The 22,494-nt window shown below is 42.1% G+C and overlaps 1 protein-coding gene across 2 annotated transcripts in view; it reads left to right on the top strand.

Annotated features, from left to right (window-relative positions):
- The window catches only part of LOC126198674 (uncharacterized), a 325,499-nt gene that overhangs the window by 13,988 nt on the left and 289,017 nt on the right, over positions 1–22,494 (top strand). The gene's annotated exons all lie outside the window — the stretch shown is intronic.

Here is a 22,494-nt window from a genome sequence, read left to right as displayed (position 1 = left end):
TAAGAGGATAAACTACACAGTGGTGTGTGTGTGTTTGTGCGTGATAGAGAGAGAGAGAGAGAGAGAGAGAGAGAGAGAGAGAGAGAGAGAGAGAGAAAGAGAGAACACACACACATGGCATACACTTGGGAACATTCACATTCAAGAGCAATGCGAAACACTGAGGCCTTCTATGGAATATCAATGATTTGTGGTCTAAATTACAGTTTTCTACAAATTTTACAGGCCAGTGCGCTTTCTCGAACGTTTTCCGCGAGAGTATGGCTGTATATCATGCCTGAAGTTCTGTTCTGGAAAGTCTACATAATATCCCGCATAGAAACGTGTTACAGCCACAAATTTTCTTTGGTTGCCGGTGTTGCTGGTAGATAGATGGTGGAAAATTTGGTAAAGAGTGTGGATACTCTAATAATTTACGCATCGAACCACTCGAGGTTTTTTCGACTTACTAAGCACTTTTGGTCATAGGTACATGGTCCTTATAACATGATTTTTAATTTTACGCTTTTTCCCCTTTTTAGATTATCTTTTTCACTGTTTGGTAGCTGTTCTCCATCATTTCCTGATTTGTGGCAATTTTTGTATCTTGACATAATTGTAACCTTCATAATCCATTTTGATACTCTTGCCTCGTTCGGCCCGTGTTCTTGGTTGTTACCCCCACCACTCCCTCCAGCGCCACCTCAACTATTGTTGGATGCCTTGGCAGGTGTCCCGGTTACCTGCCCCTTCTGCTGGTAAGAATCTGTTATAGACTTCTTTCCATAATTATTCTTTTTAGTGATTCCTCACTTCGTACTTTACCTCTCCACTTAGTCATTAATGCTTCCAGTTCCTCGTTCCCCTATTTTCTGATGGCCCAAATTTCACTTTTACATCTGATTGGTGGACATATATTCCTCATTTGCCACGTAACTGGAAAGAAGAATTCTCTGTATATCCCGTTAAAAGATTACCCATAACATTTTTTTTTAAATAGTGAGCTCTGTGCTCCCATCCACTGCTTTGGTGTTCCGTTTCAGTACTGTTTTACGAGTGGAATCATTTCCCATCCTCGACACCAATACCTAAAAAACTATCCGTCCAAAGCTTGCTGCATAATGCATGCAACAATTACTGAATTTCACCTTTTACAAAGCTTTCTTACAGCTATTTCTACGTGTAAAATGTACCATATCCTTTCTCCTAGTGTGCCTATGGCCAGATAATTCAAAGAATATTAATCGGCGTAATTCTATCGTCATATTGTGCACTTTCTCGTTAGTTACACTTGCGTTTATGGTTTCGGGACGTTAATCACTTTGATATCCTCCACAGATGGAAGACCACATTTGACTGCAGAGTCACAAATGTTAATTTTACAAAAATTAGAAGTACCTTTCACTAATTACCATCGTTTTCCTTTGCCGATTACCAACAAGAACCAATAATTTTATGAGTGTACGTTATTTCAAGTCATCCACGTGACCGAGCCACACACGAAAGGTGTACTTTATGAGCACTATGGGACAGAAATTTCCAAATTCTGGTTGACACCTGACTAGGGGATTTACACTTGTGGCTATACAATTAAAGCAGTATTCAGTCAATAAGTGATCACATCGATGTGGGCTAGAGTATTTTTACCAAGCTCCCCTAATTTGCCATATTGCAGGACTTCTTCCGCTCACCTTGAATCCAAATTATTTATTTTATCCACACTATTTCCGTACAGGTTTCGTCATCGACTTTGATTGCAAAAGCCACCGTAATGGATGGAAATGAATTGAAAGTACAGTGATACTGCACTGTTGCTCATCAGTATTTACATGTTGCAGTGTTTAGTAAACATTTAATTTTTTTCACATTATAATCAAATTCTTCTCAGATATGTTTCATAATGCAGCGTCAATTTGCAGCAAGTGTACCTGTTGTAACCGTTAAATTTACTATGGTGTTAGTTAGCTATGAGTCTACTAAACTCATCTTAAGGTTTGACGTAATACAAAGTCAAATTGTAATGATTTAGAGACATGTTGGAAAGAGGATGAAAAGGCATCGAAATATTCCATCATGTAAATAGGAAATTCGAAAAATAATTTATTTCCAAATTTTTCTGTATGTCTTGTGTCTTCAAACATAAAAACACTATTTACTACAAAATATTGCTGTATCTAGGTATCTAGAGACAAGCAACATTCAGAAGAAGGGCAAGAAGCTTATATACAGTCTATTAGTTAGCTATATTTCAGGAAAAAATTCGGTTGTGTCTCTAAATAGTATTCACTGCATAGAATTAATCACACAACGTAATATGTGTATTTATTTACATACATTTGTTTCGTGAATAATGTATACCTAGATGGAACCACTATTTAATGTGTGGTAGTTAGATTGAAAATTTTGGCCTCTTTCCCCTAGCAAATTATATAGTTTTTCGAAAGTTACTATGCATGAATCCCATAGTAACAGTCGAGGCTTTCACAATAGATCACTTACATTGTCAGAATAAGGTACTGTGTTATTTACGCTTAGTTCTGCTATCTGCTACTTCAATAATAATTTCAAGTACCATAGCTTCATTTTAAGGTCAGAGAATCACCATCTCACCCGATAAGAACTCAGGGTAGATAAGTCACTCATAAAATCCCTTACGTCGCACTAAGCTTCTCTTTTAACACGGACCAATACCTGGACGGGGTTTGGCAGTACCCCAGTGTCGCATAGTTAGAACATGTTCAGCAGCTTTTCATTTGTGTAAAATTCCTGTGATTGAACACAGCACTCGTAGTGAAACATTATTATCATCAATATCAAGAGTAAAAATAGTTTTAATCCAGAAATTGTGACTTCCGGTAGTGCATGAGCCTCGAGACTAACAAAATTGAACAAGACTCCTCCTGTAACGTTGTTACTGTCCGAAGGGCTTCAACAGACTGGTGCGTCATGAGAGGCATCTGGTCCCAGTTATTTATAATGATGAACAGATTTCTAAAGACGTTTCATTCATTCACTACCTTCTGCAACATTAGTTAAAGATAATTCCTTTTCCATTACTGTGAAGCAAGGTTTCGAATCACTCATAACAACGGGGGACTAGAATTTGTTCTGTTTGTTGGAGAAACAGTAGGACTGAGTTAAAAAACATTTTAAAATTATTTACTTTCTGCTGAAACCTTCAGGGGCCTGTCAATGTATGACACTTAACTGTGAACAGACAGTTTCCGCTTCAAACCTCTCTTCCACGTTTTCCCTTCAACCACTACTAAGCACTACCGCCTCCATCTAACAAGTGATTTCTTAGTTATAAGTTTATTTTAAAGTATGATACAGTGCGTATCGCTTGGTCATACTTCCTTTCCACCTTTCTTTTGTCCTTTACATTTGTTCACAGTTTCACGTTAACGATTTCTGCTATGTCTATAAATGATATCTGTTATTCTGAAAATTTTTGCATCACATTCTTTGAATGTAATACCTCTTCCCGAGATCTCCATCACTATGTTTCCATCTTTAAAAACGGTATTTTTAGCGTCTAATTATGGCCTTGTAAGCAGAAAAATATATAACGTGGAACCACCCCAAAGCGCAATAGCCATAGAAACCATCAATAAAAAAGTTTGTTATAAAGATATTTTTATGCCGTTTGTAAACAACTACATCGATTAGTTACATTATACGCCCCTTGTTCAGTCCTAAAAGGACATCATTGCTAGAGTGATTCGGTCTCACGACGTTCTTCATTATCTATCAACCTTCCTAGAAGGTATAAATACCCGAAGTGGCATATATGAGATTAACGGTTAACTGTCTCGATTTGAGTATCAATATTATGACATCTTACGGCAGATAAAATACAACTGAAGCATGCAAAATATTTTTGTTGTCATCTTCAGACCGTAGGCTGGTTTGATGCAGCTCTCCATGCTACTCTATTCCGAGCAAGCTTCTTCATCTCTGAGGAACTAATGTAACCTTCATCAACTTGAATCCGCTTACTGTATTCGTGCCTGGTTCTTTTTCTACAAATTTAACCCTTCACCCGTCTTTCCATTGACAGTTCCTTGATGTCTTAGAACGTGACTTTTCAACCGATTCCTTCCATTACTCAAGTTCGCTCGTAAATTTCTTTTTACTCCAATTTGATTCAGTACATCCTTATTAGTTGTTCGATCTACCCATCTAATATTCAGCATTCTGGTCTCTTCTTGTCTGAACTGCTCATCATCCACATTTCACTCGAAACAAATACCTCCGGAAAAGACTTCGTAATACTGAAATTTATGGTAGGTGTTAACAAATTCCTCTTTTTCACAAATGTTTTTCATGCCATACCAGGTCTACCTTTTATATCTTCTCTACTTTAGCCCTAATCAGTTATTTTACTGCTCAAATAGCAAAACCCATCTATTACTTTTAGTGTTTCTTTTCCTTATCTAATTCCCTTAAAGTCATCTGATTTAATTCCACTACATTTTATTATTATTATTCTACTTTGGTGGTGATGAAGTAGAAAAACGAATTTTAATAATTGTACGTTACTTGAAGATTAAGCACAGTCTCAAAAACGCATTGCAAGATATAAATAGCGGTTAGTTGCTGTTTTCCTAGCCTCCAACCTTACAATTAATCTATGATTTCCGTCCTATATGAGTGAAAGCTGAGGATTCTAAATCGAGTGTAAAAGTTATAGAATCTGGTTTGGACGAACATCACTTCTAAACCTACTAAACTGAGCTGTACTTGGCGTACGGCATCTCGAAACAAATACTCTCCTTTCGTTTATCGTTTGTGGCGTTGTTTCTGTTTAATGGCAGTAGTGGCGTTGCACGGCAATGATACCATTATCGTAGAAGAGAAAATAAAATTTTTATACGCGCGAGTTCACATGGTATGAAGCGCTGTGTGGTATTCATAAATCACTGCAGTGCCAGTTGACATTTCGATAACCACGTGCGCGGCATTAACAGCTGAGGTCAAAGTGCTAACTCGTTTGTTTCTCTCTCATTTCAATAAAATGAGGTTCGCACTAACGGAACACAAGCTGCTGCTTACAGTTCCTTGCGCTTAAAATAGTCCATCGGAACGATATGTCCAATACTTATTTTGACCAATTAAAATTTTAGTGACAGGTATTTCACAGGGATTTTATTTACTTGTCAGCTAACAGGGCTGCGTGTAAAACTCTGAATCTCTGATCTCACCTTAATTTCGTTGAAGGAAATTTTTTTAAAGTTGAAATTGTTGTTATTGGCAGATACTCATAAAAGACAGTTGCTGGTTTTGAATACTGTGATATGCTATAACTAATGTAACTGTTGTTTGTTGTTGTGGTCTTCAGTCCTGAGACTGGTTTGATGCAGCTCTCCATGCTACTCTATCCTGTGCAAGCTTCTTCATCTCCCAGTACCTACTGCAACCTACATCCTTCTGAATCTGCTTAGTGTATTCATCTCTTGGTCTCCCCCTACGATTTTTACCCTCCACGCTGCCCTCCAATACTAAATTGGTGATCCCTTGATGCCTCAGAACATGTCCTACCAACCGATCCCTTCTTCTGGTCAAGTTGTGCCACAAACTCCTCTTCTCCCCAATCCTATTCAGTACCTCCTCATTAGTTATGTGATCTACCCATCTAATCTTCAGCATTCTTCTGTAGCACCACATTTCGAAAGCTTCTATTCTCTTCTTGTCCAAACTATTTACAGTCCATGTTTCACTTCCATACATGGCTACACTCCATACAAATACTTTCAGAAATGACTTCCTGACACTTAAATCTATACTCGATGTTAACAAATTCCTCTTCCTCAGAAACACTTTCCTTGCCATTGCCAGTCTACATTTTATATCCTCTCTACTTCGACCATCATCAGTTATTTTGCTCCCCAAATAGCAAAACTCCTTCACTACTTTAAGTGTCTCATTTCCTAATCTAATACCCTCAACATCACCCGACTTAATTCGACTACATTCCATTATCCTCGTTTTGCTTTTGTTGATGTTCATCTTATATCCTCCCTTCAAGACACCATCCATTCCGTTCAACTGCTCTTCCAAGTCCTTTGCTCTCTCTGACAGAATTACAATGTCATCGGCAAACCTCAAAGTTTTTATTTCTTCTCCATGGATTTTAATACCTACTCCGAATTTTTCTTTTGTTTCCTTTACTGCTTGCTCAATATACAGATTGAATAACATCGGGGAGAGGCTACAACCCTGTCTTACTCCCTTCCCAACCACTGCTTCCCTTTCATGTCCCTCGACTCTTATAACTGCCATCTGGTTTCTGTACAAATTGTAAATAGCCTTTCGCTCCCTGTATTTTACCCCTGCCACCTTTAGAATTTGAAAGAGATTATTTCAGTTAACTGGAATACTCTAATGTAAGTATGTGCTGCAATTTTCTTTTTGAAGTACATTTGCCACAGTCAGACTGGAATTTCACTCATTCGCTGAGAACATGGTGCAAATATCTCGAAGTGCCACTCTCGCTGTCCAGGTTGAAGACGGGAGAGGGAGAGCTACAGGATTAAGTAGATGGCTTCATTTTCAGCTGTATGAGTTCTATTGTGGGAGGCTATTTTTTCTGCATTTCGGTTGCTGCGTTCCATGCAAAGAACATCCAAGTGGCCGGAGGTTTATCAGTTCTTTCATTACGCTGACTGCTTTGGTGTAGGGGATTATTTGATCTGAAATGGCTCGTTACAGAACAATTCGCTCGGTTTGTTACCCCATTGCAAATACTGTCGACATGTTGAACAATTCATGTAAAGAAACATGTTTCTATTATGATGTGCTGTCTGATACGTTGATCTGAAGTGGCTCGTTACAGAACAATTCTTTGGTTTGAATGTTTCACTTAGTTAACCGAGTTAAGGTTCATGTGTAGAAGTTAAAGCCCCGGGGCTAAGAGACAAGACGGCATTCAGCTGTGTTTTTTGTCTATAATTATAGCCATGAGGCACTGGTCGAACGTTCTCTAAAATGGATTTATGGAATAAAAAGTACATATAATGTAACCTTCGACACGCATACCATATTACATGGTTTTTTAGGTATTCTGTAATCAGTGCAATGCCAAATTTATCTTAGGTAAGATATCAGATTACGGTACTCTACAACGAGCCATTACAGAGTAAAGGTTCGCTAACTCAAAGCGACAGAAAACACAGATATACCTCGCAAAATCCTGTGTAAGAGTGTCCCACCATAGCCATTCTCAGTACAATTTTTACAACAACTGCGTATCATATGTATATGTGTGACACATGCTCCCTAATTAATTACCTGTTTGCCGCGTGGTCGAAGTATTTACGTTTCCATGAATTCGTAACGTTCTTCGGTCAAATAAAGATCTGCCACTCTGGCCATTGGCGGACCAATCGGAACCGGCCGACCACCGTGTCATCCTTAGCCAAAGGCGTCACTTGCGTTCGGTTTGGGGGTTTCTTATCTTCCAAGTAGCTCCTCAGTTACGCTTACTATGCTGAGTGCACTTCATTACAGTCCTCCAACGGAGGAATGATCCCGAGAACTGAACACAGGACCTCCGCATGACAGCCAACATGCGCTGACCACTAACCTACGCATGCGAACATTCGCCAAAATAGCTCCACTAATAACTGAATTTTTTCCTTTCAGCCATTTACTTCGCATCCTTCCAAAGTTTCAAGATGCACTCCCTTTCTCGTGACTTTCGATAATAACTACCATCGAAGTCACTAAGGGAGAGTTGAGTAATGTGCTCAGCGGGTAATCGTACGCATTCTATGGAAGGTAGGAGACCAGATACTGGCAGAAGTAAAGCTGTGAGGACCGGGCGTGAGTCGTGCTTCGGTAGCTCAGATGGTAGAGCACTTTCCCGCGAAAGGCAAAGGTCCCGAGTTCGAGTGTCGGTCGGGCACACAGTTTTAATCTGCCAGGAAGTTTCGTACGCATTCTATATTTGAAACTTATGATAAACATAACGACTTTAGACTACAGCTGAGCTCATTCCTGTAACAACACGTAGAAGAAGACAGGCGTCATTCGAGCTGTGGAACGCATGACTATGGGGCAAAGAAACAGGACAGTTTCTTGACTACTTCACACAGAACAAATTTTTATATTTATGCAGTGTGTCTGCAGCTACATATCCTCTTACGCATAGGTCGTCAGTTGTGATAAATCAGACATATGCACAGTATTTAACAATAATTTTCTGAGCATTGCTGGTGAATTAAATAAAAATTTAGTTTCTAGAGGAAATCATATAACTCTCTTGGCAAATGCCTTTCCGAGACTGATGTCTGAAATACTCTTCTGTGATACAGACAAAGGGGAGATTGAATCAATAGTAAAATCAGTGAAGACTAAGGACTCTCATGGATACGATGGGCTGCCTAGCAGAATATTAAATCACTATGCTGCACATGTTAGCCCTGTACTTAGCAAAATTTTTCCTGTAGGAATGGTCAGTTTCCTGAACGATTAAAGTACTCAGTAGTATAAACGCTTTTAAAAAGGGAGAAAGGGAACATGTAGACAATTTTATACCTATTTCTATGCCATCAGTGTTTGCAAAAGTTATTGAAAAGTCCGTGTATGTAAGGATAATTGATCATATGCTATCAAATGTACAGTTCATCTTTAGAAGTCGTTTAACAACTGAGAATGCTATATTCTCTTTTCTCTGTGAGGCATTTGATGGTTGAAACAAAAGGTTTCGAATGCTAGGCATATTTTTTTTTTATTTAACTAAGGCGTTTGATTGTGTTGACCACAAAATATTGCTCCAGAAGTTGGACCATTACAGAATACTGGGAGTAGCTCACAATTGGTTCACCTCGCACTTTAGCAACAGACAGCAAAAGCTCATTATTCACTCTGTTGAGAATGGCTGTGAAATGGGGTCTGAGTGGGATGTGGTCAAGTGGCGGGGGGGCCCAGGGATCAGTGTTGGGGCCACTGCCGTTCCTTATTTATACAAATGATATGTCCTCTAGTATTACGGGTAACTCTAAAATATATCTGTTTTCTGATGACACTAGCTTGGTAGTAAAGGATGCTGTGTGCAACATTGGCTCGCTTTCAAATAGTGCAGTTCATGACATAAGTTCATGGCTTGTTGCAAGCAAACTGACGCTAAATCACAAGACTCAGTTTTTGTAGTTTCTAACACACAATTCAACGAAACCTGACGTTTTAATTTAACAGAATGGGCATATGATTAGTGAAACTGAACGGTTCAGATTTCTAGGTGTTCAGATATATAGTAAACTGTCGTGGAAAGCCCAAGTTCAGGATCATGTTCAAAGGCTTAATGCTGCCATTTTACTTTTCGAGCGGTATCTGAAGTGAGTGATTGTTCGACACGAAAATTAGTCTACTTTGGTTATTTTCATTCGCTTATGTCGTATGATATTATATTTTTGGGTAACTCTTCGCATTCTAAAAGGATATTTTTGGCTCAGAAACGGGTGGTTCGGACAATAAGTGGTGTAAGCTCACGAACCTCTTGTCGACCCCTGTTCACGAATCTTTGTATTTTGACATTGACCTCTCAATATATATATATTCGTTATTGTCATTTCTTGTTAACAATATTAGCTTATTCCCAAGAATAAGCAGCTTTCACTCAGTTAATACTCAGCAGAAATCAAACCTACATTTGGATCGGACTTCCTTAATTCTTGTGCAGAAAGATGTGCAGTATACTGCTGCATCCATTTTCAATTAGTTACCAGTAGAATTAAAAAATCTGAGTAGTAATCCGCGCGCTTTCAAATCGAAACTGGAGAGTTTCCCCTTGGGTCACTCCTTTTATTCTGTCGAGGAGTTCCTTGAAAATTAAAGCTGATTTTTGTTGTATTGTTGATTGCGGGTTCATAAACAATTTATTTTTATCTGTTATTACTTTTCTGTTGTAATTTAATGTACAGACACATTCCATGACCTTGGAGATTTGCTCCTCAATTTGGCCCTACGGAACTTGACGTGTAAATAAAAATAAATAAATAAAAAGAAATAAAATTGTGGCCGACTTATGACCACACATAGTAGTTCACAATTTTTCTACTTTTTTTCCTGTTAGAACTTAGTGATGTTACTTACACATGCTCTCCAAATGGGAGATTAATGTTTAATGCTTCATCAGCGACGAGATCATTAGGGAGAAAATGCAAATACGGAAGGAAGGAGGAGGGAAACGCAAGCTGGTTACGTCGTATGTACAGGATCCGCTCTGCATGCACGTACATCAGCTTAAAGAAATCATGGGAAACCTCAGATCTGGACGGTCCAGCGAGGCTGTCAGAACCTTTTCCCCCCTCCCCTCTCACCCCCTCTCCCCATCAGTAAAATGGTTCAAATGGCTCTGAGCACTATGGGACTCAACTTCTGTGGTCATTAGTCCCCTAGAACTTAGAACTAGTTAAATCTAACTAACCTAAGGACATCACAAACATCCATGCCCGAGGCAGGATTCGAACCTGCGACCGTAGCGGTCTTGCGGTTCCAGACTGCAGCGCCTTTAACCGCACGGCCACTTCGGCCGGCCTCCCCATCAGTACCTTGTTACATTTTTTCATACCATTCCTTACAGTTTTTCCATCGAACGCTGTTAAATGGACTAGCAAGCCCCTTTGTGGAGTGCTGTTCTGTTAAGTGTTGGGTTCCCGGGTTCGATTCCCGGCGGGGTCAGGGATTTTCTCTGCCTCGTGATGGCTGGGTGTTGTGTGCTGTCCTTAGGTTAGTTAAGTTTAAGTAGTTCTAAGTTCTAGGGGACTGATGACCATAGATAATAAGTCCCATAGTGCTCAGAGCCAGTTTTTTTCTTTTTTTTTTTTTTTGTTAAGTGTTGAGTCGTTTTGCATATATCCATATATGCCGCATTAAAAATCTGAATTTACGTGTTGTAGTTATCCATTCCTCACTTTTTAAGCATAACTAGACATAGAATTTGTGAAGTCAGCTTTCGATTGCAGACTGGCAGTAAACGGTGTGCGTACTGTAACATGTCACAGGTAATGAGGGTTGCACCCACTCTAAGCCTTTATGACGACTTAAACTCTGCTGGGGAGGGTGCCTCGTGATTACAGAGGAATATCAGCCCTATCTTCCTCAAGAGCCGAAACCAAAGAATGTAGTGTTACTGGACGCAGTTGATTGCCGCGAAGTCGGTGTTCTGAGTCATCTCAGAGGTGTTGCATTGCGTTCAGCTCCAGATTCTGGACTCGCTTGTCCATTTCTGGAATGTTATTGTCCCCAAACGCTTGCTTCACAGCTGCTGCTTTCAGCAGGTTGCACAGTCGTGATGATATAGCCATCCTCTCCAGACTGCGCCCTTACTATACGCTGTACACATGGCTGTAAAATTTTTTCATAGCCTTCCGCATTTAGCGATATCTTAAAAGCAATTAATTGTCATGGCACCCGCATGTTTTACTGAAATCGTGGAACCACGAAAGACACGACCCTATCGTAACCTATGTACTTCAGTCCGCAGTTCGTGAACTAGTAGCTAGCGTTGCTGCTTCTGAATCACGGGGTCCCGGATTCGATTCCTCGACAGGTTGGGGATTTTCTCTGCCCGGGTACTGGGTGTTTGTGTCGTCCTCATCATTTCATCACCATCATCATTCGTGATAGTGGTTAGATTGTACTGTGTACAAAAATTGGACTGTGTAAAAAGTGGGACTTGGTACGGGAGCTGATGAGCCCGGGGTTGATCGCCCCCACAATCTAAACATTATCATCATCAATGTCTGTACTTCACTGTTAGCAGCACACATGATGGCAGTTAACGTTCTCAGGCGTTCGCCAAATCAAAACCCTTCCATCCGACTGCCACAGATGAAAGATTGGTTCATCACTCCAAATCTCCACATCACTCTTTTTCGGTCATCTATGGTCCGCTGGCGTCGCTCTTTACACCAGCTCAAGTGTCCCTTAGCACTGACAACAGAAGCGTTTGGTTTATGAGGAGCCACTCGACGACTCTACCCCAGTGTTTTAAGTCCCTAAGGACAAATACTGTAGAAGCTGGACTGCTGGTAACGCTTTGGAAATTGTGAACAGTCCCTTCCGCTGATCATGCGATTTTTTGTAGCCACCATTCACGAATCTCGACGGTCCCTGTCCGTCACTGCATGAGATCTACATCGACTTGGTTTGGCTGTGGTTGTTATTTCGCGTTTCCCCTTCGCAGTCACAACACCAATAGTCCACTTGCGCAGTGTTGGAAGAGATGAAGTGTCTCTGTTATATTTGTCACTCAGGCGGCATCCAGTGACTAAAACACTTTCGAAATCACTGAGCTCTCCAAACCGATTCATTATCCTTCAATTGCGTTTTATTGCTTTTCTACTGTCAGTACTCTCTGCCCCTTTTTACACTGGCGGGTCTGCCTCTAGTGACATCCAGTGGTCAGTTCGGCATTATATGCAGGTGTCCATATGCTTTTGATCATATATAATATCGGCAGTGTGTCTAGTTTTGAAGAACGTTCCACGAGTTCAGTAAAACACTCGGGTGCCACGACAACTGAAAATTTGTGCCAGATCGGGATCCGAACTCGCATGTGCTACTTGTAGCAGTTGCCTTAGCCTTCAGGCTACCTGAGCATGCCTCCGGGGCCGACTCAAACTTTGTCTCTTATGTTTCCAAGGGTGAATTCCGAACACTACCACAACTACCAGCTCTGTTCCCCCAGTGGTGCCACTTCACATAGCTCACAGAGGTTTCGGAAATTGTTGTCGTACGTGTAAAGTGCTTACAGTCTTTGCGCGTATTGTTGGCAGTTTGATTATCAGACACGTAAACGTTCAATATTTTACAAAGTATTTCTGAAATAGTTTATAGATATCGAACGCTTACTTTCTTTTACCGCTACACCAGAGACACAGTTCACGCTGGTAAAGTCGCTGAAGTTTCTCAATTTAACTGTTATACATACTTCGATTACTATTCACGATCGCGTACATATTATCAGTGCCGGCTACAGGAGATTGCAGATACTGGATCAAACACCCTTCCATAAAAAAACTACCAAACATTTTCTCATAGTATTTAATGCACAGAGCACCAGAACTTACAATACTAGCAGAAGCGTTGTGGCGCTCCAAACAATACATTTGATAGTAAATATGACCGAAGAGAAAAAAAGGTTGTCTATATGAAAGAATTCATAGGATGGCAGTTTTAAAAAATTAGACGCAACGATTCATATACTAAACTTTTGTTCCTGAAACTTTTTTGCTCTTGTTAGTACAAAATCAGGGGACTACTTGTGTTTATTTTAGTTATAAGTAAAAAACGCAGCGGAAACTGGTGAGACATGAACTTGCTCAAGGTGAATAGAATCAATGCAAAATAGTTAGGAACACAATCTTATTTTCTTCTCTCCTGTGTTTCAAAATGAGACAAGAATCTAAAAGGAATACATATATTTGCTTATGGTGAACCACTTGCCATGTGATGATGTTTCGTTTCTGGGGCGCTCAACTGCGCTGTCACCAGTGTCCGTGCAGAGTCCCAATTTTTACGCAGTCCAATTTACTTTTTGGTCAGCCCAATCAAGGCGCTGGCACGAATGATGATGATCATAATGACAACACAAGCACCCACTCTCCAGAAAGAGAAAATCCCCAACCAGGCTGGGAATCGAACCCGGGACCCCGTCATGCAATGGCGGCAACGCTACCCACTAGACTACGAGCCACGGACACCACCACATCCCATGTTTTAATATTTTGATAGTAGTAACTCGTTACCCAAGTGGTAATGAAAAGGCTTAGTCCTGACGGGAGCAAAAGCATGTAAAAATTGTGCTGCATTTCACCTTTCTGCTTCGTGAATGTCGTCGAGACACGTCTATTTGAAGCTGCAAGTCTTACGTTGCTCATGTGATTGTGTCCTCGCACTCTTCTTTGCATCTTTTAATATTCTAAGGGACTTTTTACTTGTATGAGTTGCAAATCTAGGAATGTCAGCACTTTCGTCAGTCAGAGATAAACTGTCTTCGTCTAGCATCTTACGAAAAAGAAGAGACAAAAGGAAAGTTTAATACCGACCACCAAATCTCACCAACGACAACACGGCACTAACCACGAAATTCTTCAAAAATAATAACAGTCGAGTGGGTACAAACGTGAAGACAAAAATAGCTACCGAGCGAGGTGGCGCTGTGGTAAGAACACTGGCCTCGCATGCGGGAGGACGTCAGCTCAAACATGATTTCGGTTTTCCATGATTTCCTTAAATCACTTCAGGCAAATACCGGGAAGGTTCCTTTGAAAGGGCACGGTAGACTTCCTTCCCCATCCTTCCCTAACACGACGGGACCGATGACCTCGCTGTCTGGGCCCCTCCCGCTTATCAGCCAACCAACAAAAAATATTTTTCTTGAGGGTAGTTTTGGCCTGTCGTTGCAGCTACAAAAATGCGTGATTTTTTTTTTCACCAGACGCGCTTCGCTTTGTTGAGGTAAGGCATCATCAGTGGCCTGTAATTAAGTTATTTACATTTTGATTTACTTTTAGATCGAAAAACAGTTCGTTAAGAGTAATTTCATTTGTACTTACGGTCATTTTCGCTTCATTTCTGCTTACATCGTGAAACGCCGTCTGATAGCACATCGTTGATGTTTTTCTGCGTTAGACACTGAAAATTTTGGTCTAATTTTCAGTTTTTCTGCAGCAGTATGCCTTTCTCATGTGAAAAACAGTGCTGTGACAACATAAGAAATGCATTGTGCTGCAGAACAACTGAAAATAAGACCAAAATTTTCAGTGTCTAATGCAGAAAAACATCAACGATATGCTAGCTGACCGCATTTCCCGATGTAAGCGGAAATCAGTCGAAAATGACCGTAAGTACAAATTAACATATTCTTAAGGAACTGTTTTTCGATCTAAGTGCAAATCAAAATGTAACTAACTTAATTACAGACCACTGAAGATGCCTTACCTCGATAAAGAGAAACGCGTCTGGTGAAAAAAATCGCGCGTTTTTGCAGTTGCAACGACAGAACAAAAATACCCTCAAGAACTGTAAAGCAACTACGGACAATATGGCCACACAAATGAAGAATTTAATGCCACCTTGTTATATACTTCTCTCTTTGAGTAAGTGCAGGTTTGCCAACTGAAAATATAAAAACTCCAACCATTAGGGCAATACAGTGCGACATTTCACCTGTAATAGTTAGACTACTGACGACTTACCACTGTACATGTGTGATAGGCAGTCAATATTTATGTGACTAGCCTCTATATGCCATAAAGCGTTTGTTCAAGCAGCAAAAATTTCACAAAAAAGTGCACTTACCTCCTTTTCCCTCGACGGTCTTAATTCCGATTTGGCACAGTGGAGGGTGGCTGGCGACCACTGATATTTACGACAATGAACCTCTCCGGCGACAATGGCTGCGCGCTACGCTGAATGCTCTGGTGCTAAGCGTGACGGGACGGCAGCGCGCCCACAGGCTGCTGAGGGGGGCCACAGCCTCGCCCACAGAGCACAGAGCGCCCGCCGTCACAGCGCGTTTACAGGTGCAGCCGGGCAGCCGGTAAGGCACGGCTAGCGGCGGACGGGGGACCAATTAGGGCTAGGAGGTTGCCCTGGCCTCGCCCCGCCGGGGAATTTATTTGTTAATTGGGGGCCTATTAGGGCGATTAGCCGGCGTCTCATTACCCCGTGATGGGGGCGGTGCCGGCGGCTGGCGATGCGATGCACTCCGATTCTAATTTGTGCCTCGTTTGAGCGAAGGACAGGCCGGCCGGCAGATAAGCCAGGCGCGGGTCCAGCCGACTTTAAATATGAAACGCGCCGCCCGCCACGAACACCGCTGCCGGCACGCCTGCGACGAAAAAAAAATAACAAGGCGCGTTATAGGGCCATAAAACCTGATGGCGCCCATCGATATAATTCTATTAGAAATATGCTGCGCCATGGCAAATATATCTGGCAAATTGGGCTCCGCACGACACGTCTCGTACCGCCGTGGGAATTGCGCGACGGCTAATTGCGCAACTCTATCGGAATGTTCTTGTTAAGCGTTACCAGCAGTTATGGAGCGTCTTTAATGGGAGCAGAGACGCTGGTTTGTCTGCAGAAAACTTCACAAAAACAACAGCGCAATCAGCTTAGAGAATGAAACTTCCTGGCGACTAAAAGTTTGTGCCCGACCGGGACTATAACACTGGATCTTTACCTTTCACAGGCTACCGCTGTAGACATTCTTTCCCTAAAATAGAAATTTTTTTTCTGTTTATGTCGCAAAGTCTCTGCACAAGCAACAGAAGACTAAAACTCTCCTTCTACGGGGTGGCGCACGAAATGTGTTACTATTTTATTATTGAATATAAACTTTATTGTCAATACAATCTGAAAGGAACATATACTACAATGAAGAGCCGTCAATGGAGATTTGTTCTAACTCAGCACATGCTCAATATGTCCACCATTTCGTTTCCTAACTTCCTTCAAACGAACACTGAAGTTAGTGATTATCCTACGGCACATGTCTTCCGTAATTTCACTGCAAGCTTGAAGAATAAGTCTTCTGAACTCCATTAAATCACGTGGACGTTTCGGGAAAAATTTTTCCTTTAGGTACCCCCAAAGAAGAACGTTGCATGGACTGAGGTCTGGACTATTGGGGGACCAATTTTGTCCGTCGTCGAAACGACCTGGAAGCCTGAGTGAAATGCTCCGCATGTCGAAATTCTCGTTTAAAAACTCCAACACAGTGTTTGCAGTATGTGGTCTTACTCCATCTTGCATGAACCACTGCGTGTTGAAGGGCAAGGCAGTAGCAAGAAGCTGTGGAATGAAGCTATTGCGAAGCATGCTCAAATAACGCTCGCTATTTACAGTTTCTTCAAAGAAAAAGGGTCCAATAAGTCCGTGACTGGAAATTGCTGCCCACGCTGTAATCCTCGGAGCATAATGTTGTCGTTCATGAAGCACTTGTGGGTTTTCAGTGGCCCAAAAGCGTACATTTTTTTTGTCAACCACACCGTCTAAATGAAAATGCGCCTCGTCTGAAAACCAAACGTTGTTGAGAGTTTCTTCCCTACGCTCTGCCCACTGAGCGAACAGTAGTCTCTGCTGCTTGTGTTCTTCAGTGAGCTTCTGTGCACAGGTCATCTTGTATGGGTACATATGGAGGTCACTTTTAAGAATGCGTTGAACGGAGCGTCTGGATATTCCCAGTTGAACTGCTGCCTTTCTACACGATTTCCCGGGACTTCTCTGTACAGCAACTCATAGCGCTTCAATATTCTCCGGCGAACAAACAGGCTTAGGCTGAGGTCGCTTCGCTTCCAATACTGTTCCTTCCTGTACAAATTTATCGTACAACCTGTGGATGGTCTACTTGCAAGGGACCCATCGTGTGTTAAACTGTTGTCGGAAACGCCTCTGAGTCACAACAAGGCTTTTAGTTTCATGAAATAGTAGCACAATTGCCGATCGTTGCTGTGTTGTCAGTCTTCCACTGTCAGCCATTGCTGCCTACTAGTCTGCTAGCGGCAGTATCGTGAATTACACGTCATTTCGTGACTCATTTGTTTTTACAAGCTCTGCTGGTACTGCTGTAGAGATTTCAGCGGGATATCTAATGTGCGTCGTAAATTGTGAAAGAAACAATTGGTAACACATTTCGTGCGCCACCCGTTACTAAAACAAGAATACGTGCAAAATCTGATAACATTTGAAATCAGCCGAGACAAATTTTACACCTGTGTGACACAGACTGCCGTCATAGTATCGTGTGACAATTGTATATCCAACGCATGCAGTTCAGCTTTCAATTTTATAGTTGCACATACAGCTGAACCAGCCAAATAACTAATTAGTTACGCAGCTGATTGTCACTTCCATAAATCGAAGGTGGATGTTAGGTAAATGCCAACGTTTACCTCTGCAGTGCATCACAGACTGAGTTATCAAAACACGACTAACGACCCACCCACACATCTGAAGTACCGCCAGTATGTCTTCTCTCACTTTCCAGTCGGTAGAACACTTGACCGCGAAACACAAATGTTCCAGGTTCTGATGCGACAGCAAGATTCAAATCAGCATACTCTCTACTGCAGAATGAAATTTAACTCTGAGGACTTACACAGTACTAGGATTACGACTTTCAAATTATGAAGCTCCATGACGGGACAAAATATATCTTCGATATTAAGTCAAATCCGAACTGTTAACAACAGAGCCCCCTGCATACTACTCGTCACTCGATTCAAAGATTTGCTTTGTAATTATCCACCTTAGTTCCCAGAATAAATGGCTCTGAGCGCTATGGGACTTAACTTCTGAGGTCATCAGTCCCCTAGAACTTGGAACTACTTAAACCTAACTAACCTAAGGACATCACACACATCCATGCCCGAGGCAGGATTCGAACCCGCGACCGTAGCGGTCGCGCGGTTCCAGACTGTAGCGCCTAGAACAGCTTGGCCACTCCGGCCGGCCCAGAATAAATCTTTCGCTCATCAGTGCAATAACATATTGTGCGCTGGTAGAAAACATCCAGGCAGTTTAACAGTGTATTGGATCGGAATACGGAACTGAAATCACGCCATTCGCGGACTGTGTTCGATTGAGCTAATCAGCCAGGGCTCGCCTCCACGTGTCCGGCACACAGTCGTCATATACAAGGAAATTTGAAAACAGAGCACACACCGCTGCGGACTGAGAGTTTCATTCTGGGAACAATCACCTGGTCTGTGGCTAAGCCATACCATATCTCCGCAGTCTCCCGGGAGTGCTACTGCTGCAGGATATGCAGAGCAACTTCTCTGAAGTTTGGAAGATAAGACAGAGGTGCTGATGCAAGAAAGGCTTTGAGGATTGGTCGTAATTGTGCCTGGATATCGCAACCTGAAAGAGCTTTGTTGCGAAAGGCAAAATTTCGAGTTCGGTTCTCGATCCACAATTTTAAACTGGCAGCAAGCTTCAGCTGTCTCAGTCAGTTAAGTAAGGGCTTATTTCAGTTTAGGCTTTGACCTCTATAGCGTAGGATTTGAGTAGAGTGTGGTTCGGTCTGGGAGTTGTGAACGTGTGAGCTCAGTATTACAGGGAATATTATTCTTAACAATAGAGGAATGATAAAAATTCAGGATTTATTTTACAGCCCAACACAGTTTGTGAAGACAGGGCTCAACAAAAGAATTAAATATGAAACATAATGAGATCTAAATTCAAATAAACCTCGTCTCATCAGATAGAATCGGGCCAATAATACAGTAGTTTACAGTAACAGCTTACAATGTCTGGCTAATGATCACAAACAGAAAAATGACAATAAAATTAACGTCTGCAGTTAATTGGAGGACCACAAGCTAGGACACAAGTGTCTGATTTAATAAAGGCTACTTACATTAGCACTCAACCAAATGTAGTACACCGAGCGAGGTGTCCCAGTTGTTAGCACAATGGACTGTCATCCGGAAGGACGACGGTTCAAATCCGCCTCCGGCCATCGTGATTTAGATTTTCCATGATTTCCCTAAATCTTTTCAGGCAAATTCCTGGTTGATTCCTTTGAAAGAGCACTGCTGACATCTTTTTCCATCCTTTCGTAATCCGATTGGACCGATGACCTCGCTGCCTCGCTGTCTGGTCGCCTCCCCCAAATCAACCAATCAACCTAAACACAGTACAACCACTCTCATCACCGACCAGTCACTAAAGCAAACGTACTGTCAACCATATAAAGGACTATCTACGCAAATTTCTCAGTAAAATATTCTGCACAGTATGACAAGCAAAACAGATAACTCCCAGGGAATAAGGTAACAGGATAGTTTTCGGTAGATTGGCGCAGACTAAGTCAGCCACGGTGACGATACAATAATAATGAGATCACCTTCTGCACAATGGCACTTACAAAATCAAACGCACCTTTGGCGTATCATAAAATTAATTTTGCTCTCGCTCTCACATACAAGTCACACACACAGAAAGCCACCAGAGAACAACTGTAGCACACTAAATGTATTCGCAATTTCGGGACTCGAACCAGGATTTCCCACTTATCGCAAGCCGTCGCCTCACCATTTGGCTGTCATTGCACGATTCAAGGCCAGGCCCAAACTTCCATATGTCATCAATCATGCGTCTACGACCTGGTCTAGTACATCCATTATGCATATTCGCGTACAGGTGAGACGTTGTACTTGAAAGTCGCCTGCATGCATGCATGTCCAAAGGAACTTTACATCGTGATCAGAATAACTCAGGCACTGCAATATCATACAACAGCAACAGGTCGCACTGTACCCACGAACCTTCTGCGTGTAGGCCAATACTACTGTTCACTGCACTCAATGCATAGAACTTTAATGTTGACTATACGCTGCATCGAATCACTCGACTTATCAAGACATGGTCGTAGTTTCAGCTAGCGGGAAGCTGAATGATCCTTCAGAAGAATTTTCCTGTATCTTTGTTTTCGTGGTGCATTGTTTGATGTAGTAGGTTTATGACATGAAGCTGCAGAAACTGAATTTCTTCAACCGAATAAGACCTCAAACCTACACTCACGACCGTCCTTTCAAACCTGATGACCGAAGAAGCAATGTCCCTGCGTTCATAGACACAGAATGGCCAGAGATGTTATTATGTGGCAAAGAAGTTGGTACGATATGAATCTGTGGTTGGAAGCTCGATACATGCTTGGATATCCATGCACCAATTGGAGCTACCCTGTAGCTAGAGGTCCTTACTACTCGGAAGAAAGCGCCGGATTCCGTGTTCAAAGGCCGATTCCATGTTCAGAGTTTGTGTCTGAATCGACGGACGGAGTGATTTAGCTTTCGTCAGTGCTCTCACTCGGAAGATGGCTGAAAGGTACACTGTCGAAACATGAGTTAAAGAAATGGCCGCAAGATATCTAGAGGAACAATTTCGCTACATTCCTAACATGAGGTAGCTGTTTATCACCATTGAGGCATTCGTTCCTTTCTTCAGAGGGTAGCAGCGCACAGAGTTAGCGCAGGGAGTAGTGTGGCGGTCTAAGTTTGAGTTAGGACATCAGCAACTGTCCGAGGGGATGACGAAAAACAAGTTCCCTATTTGTTGCTGTGCAAAGTGTGATGGTATTCATGGATTCTTTCGAAGTACTTTTCTAGCGTTAGTTGTATTAGTTAAATTTCTGTTTTCCGTACAATGTTTGTAATGGAAAATGAACACACTAAGGCCTGACTCATCTATGGGTTCCCACTCAACGAAAAAGGTACGCTGCGGAAGAGTTAGTACAACTTTGGAAACAGCCTGTAGGCTTGTGACCTAGCTAGAATAGTTTGGCGTCACCTCCTCGCGTTTCAGTTTACAGACTGACTACAGACAGTCATTTTTCCCCCGCCGAATACAAATGGTTCAAATGGCTCTGAGCATTATGGGACTTAACATCTGATGTCATCAGTCCCCTAGAACTAAGAACTACTTAAACCTAACTAACCTAAGGACATCACACACACGCCCGGGTTCCCGGGTTCGATTCCCGGCGGGGTCAGGGATTTTCTCTGCCTCGTGATGGCTGGGTGTTGTGTGCTGTCCTTAGGTTAGTTAGGTTTAAGTAGTTCTCAGTTCTAGGGGACTTATGACCACAGCAGTTGAGTCCCATAGTGCTCAGAGCGATTTGAACCATTTTGACATCACACACATCCACGCCCGAGGCAGGATTCGAACCTGCGACGGTAGCGGTCGCGCGGTTCCAGACTGAAGCGCCTAGAACCGCTCGGCCACACCGGCCGTCCCCAGTATGCATTACCAGCACATTCTCCGTCCTTTGCGACATCAGACGGAAGGAAGGAAGATTGACTTTAACATCCCGTCGACATCGAGGCCGTTAGAGGCGGAACAGGAGCTCGGATTGTGTCAAGGATAGGGGAGAAAATCGGCCGTGCGCCTTCAAAGGAAGGCATTTACCTAGAGCGATTTAGGTAAATCACGGAAAACGTAAATCTGGATGGCCGCCACGGGTGTCGAGCATCGTCCTCCCTAATGCGAGTCCAGTGAGCTAACGTCAGACGGAAATAGTGTGGACATCCGGTTCATCTTTCGTTGTCTTTATATAAGACCACAACAACAACAACAACATATACGACTTGATGTCACAGAAAATTTTTCACAACTCATTGTTGTCCACTGCGGTGGGAAGAAAAGCTGGAGTAGTTTTATGCTTACCGCAGTGTGCTGATGACAACTACGACGTACCGATTCAAGTCAAAACATCCCCCACCCTCTACTTGACCTGTAGCAGACGCTGAAAGAATTTATGTACAGAAAATGACGCTGCATTACCACGATGTAAATACGGCGGTAATTGAATGTATTTACACTTATTTGACAGAGCACCGTAGATCAAAGTCTAAGATAGCTGCTATACACTCTTCTCCATAATCGAGATTCCTCCAGGAACATCATGTTAAGGGGAAATTAATTATTCTAGTAACTCAATTTTGAAGCGGCCTTCCGCCAGCGCACGGTAGTTACGCGACGCCTAGCTCACGCTGC

The sequence above is a fragment of the Schistocerca nitens genome, chromosome 8 (genome assembly GCF_023898315.1).
Source record: "Schistocerca nitens isolate TAMUIC-IGC-003100 chromosome 8, iqSchNite1.1, whole genome shotgun sequence".
Lineage (NCBI taxonomy): Eukaryota > Metazoa > Arthropoda > Insecta > Orthoptera > Acrididae > Schistocerca > Schistocerca nitens.
The sequence above is the reverse complement of the archived record's forward strand: the minus strand, read 5'-3'. Positions and strand labels throughout refer to the sequence as shown.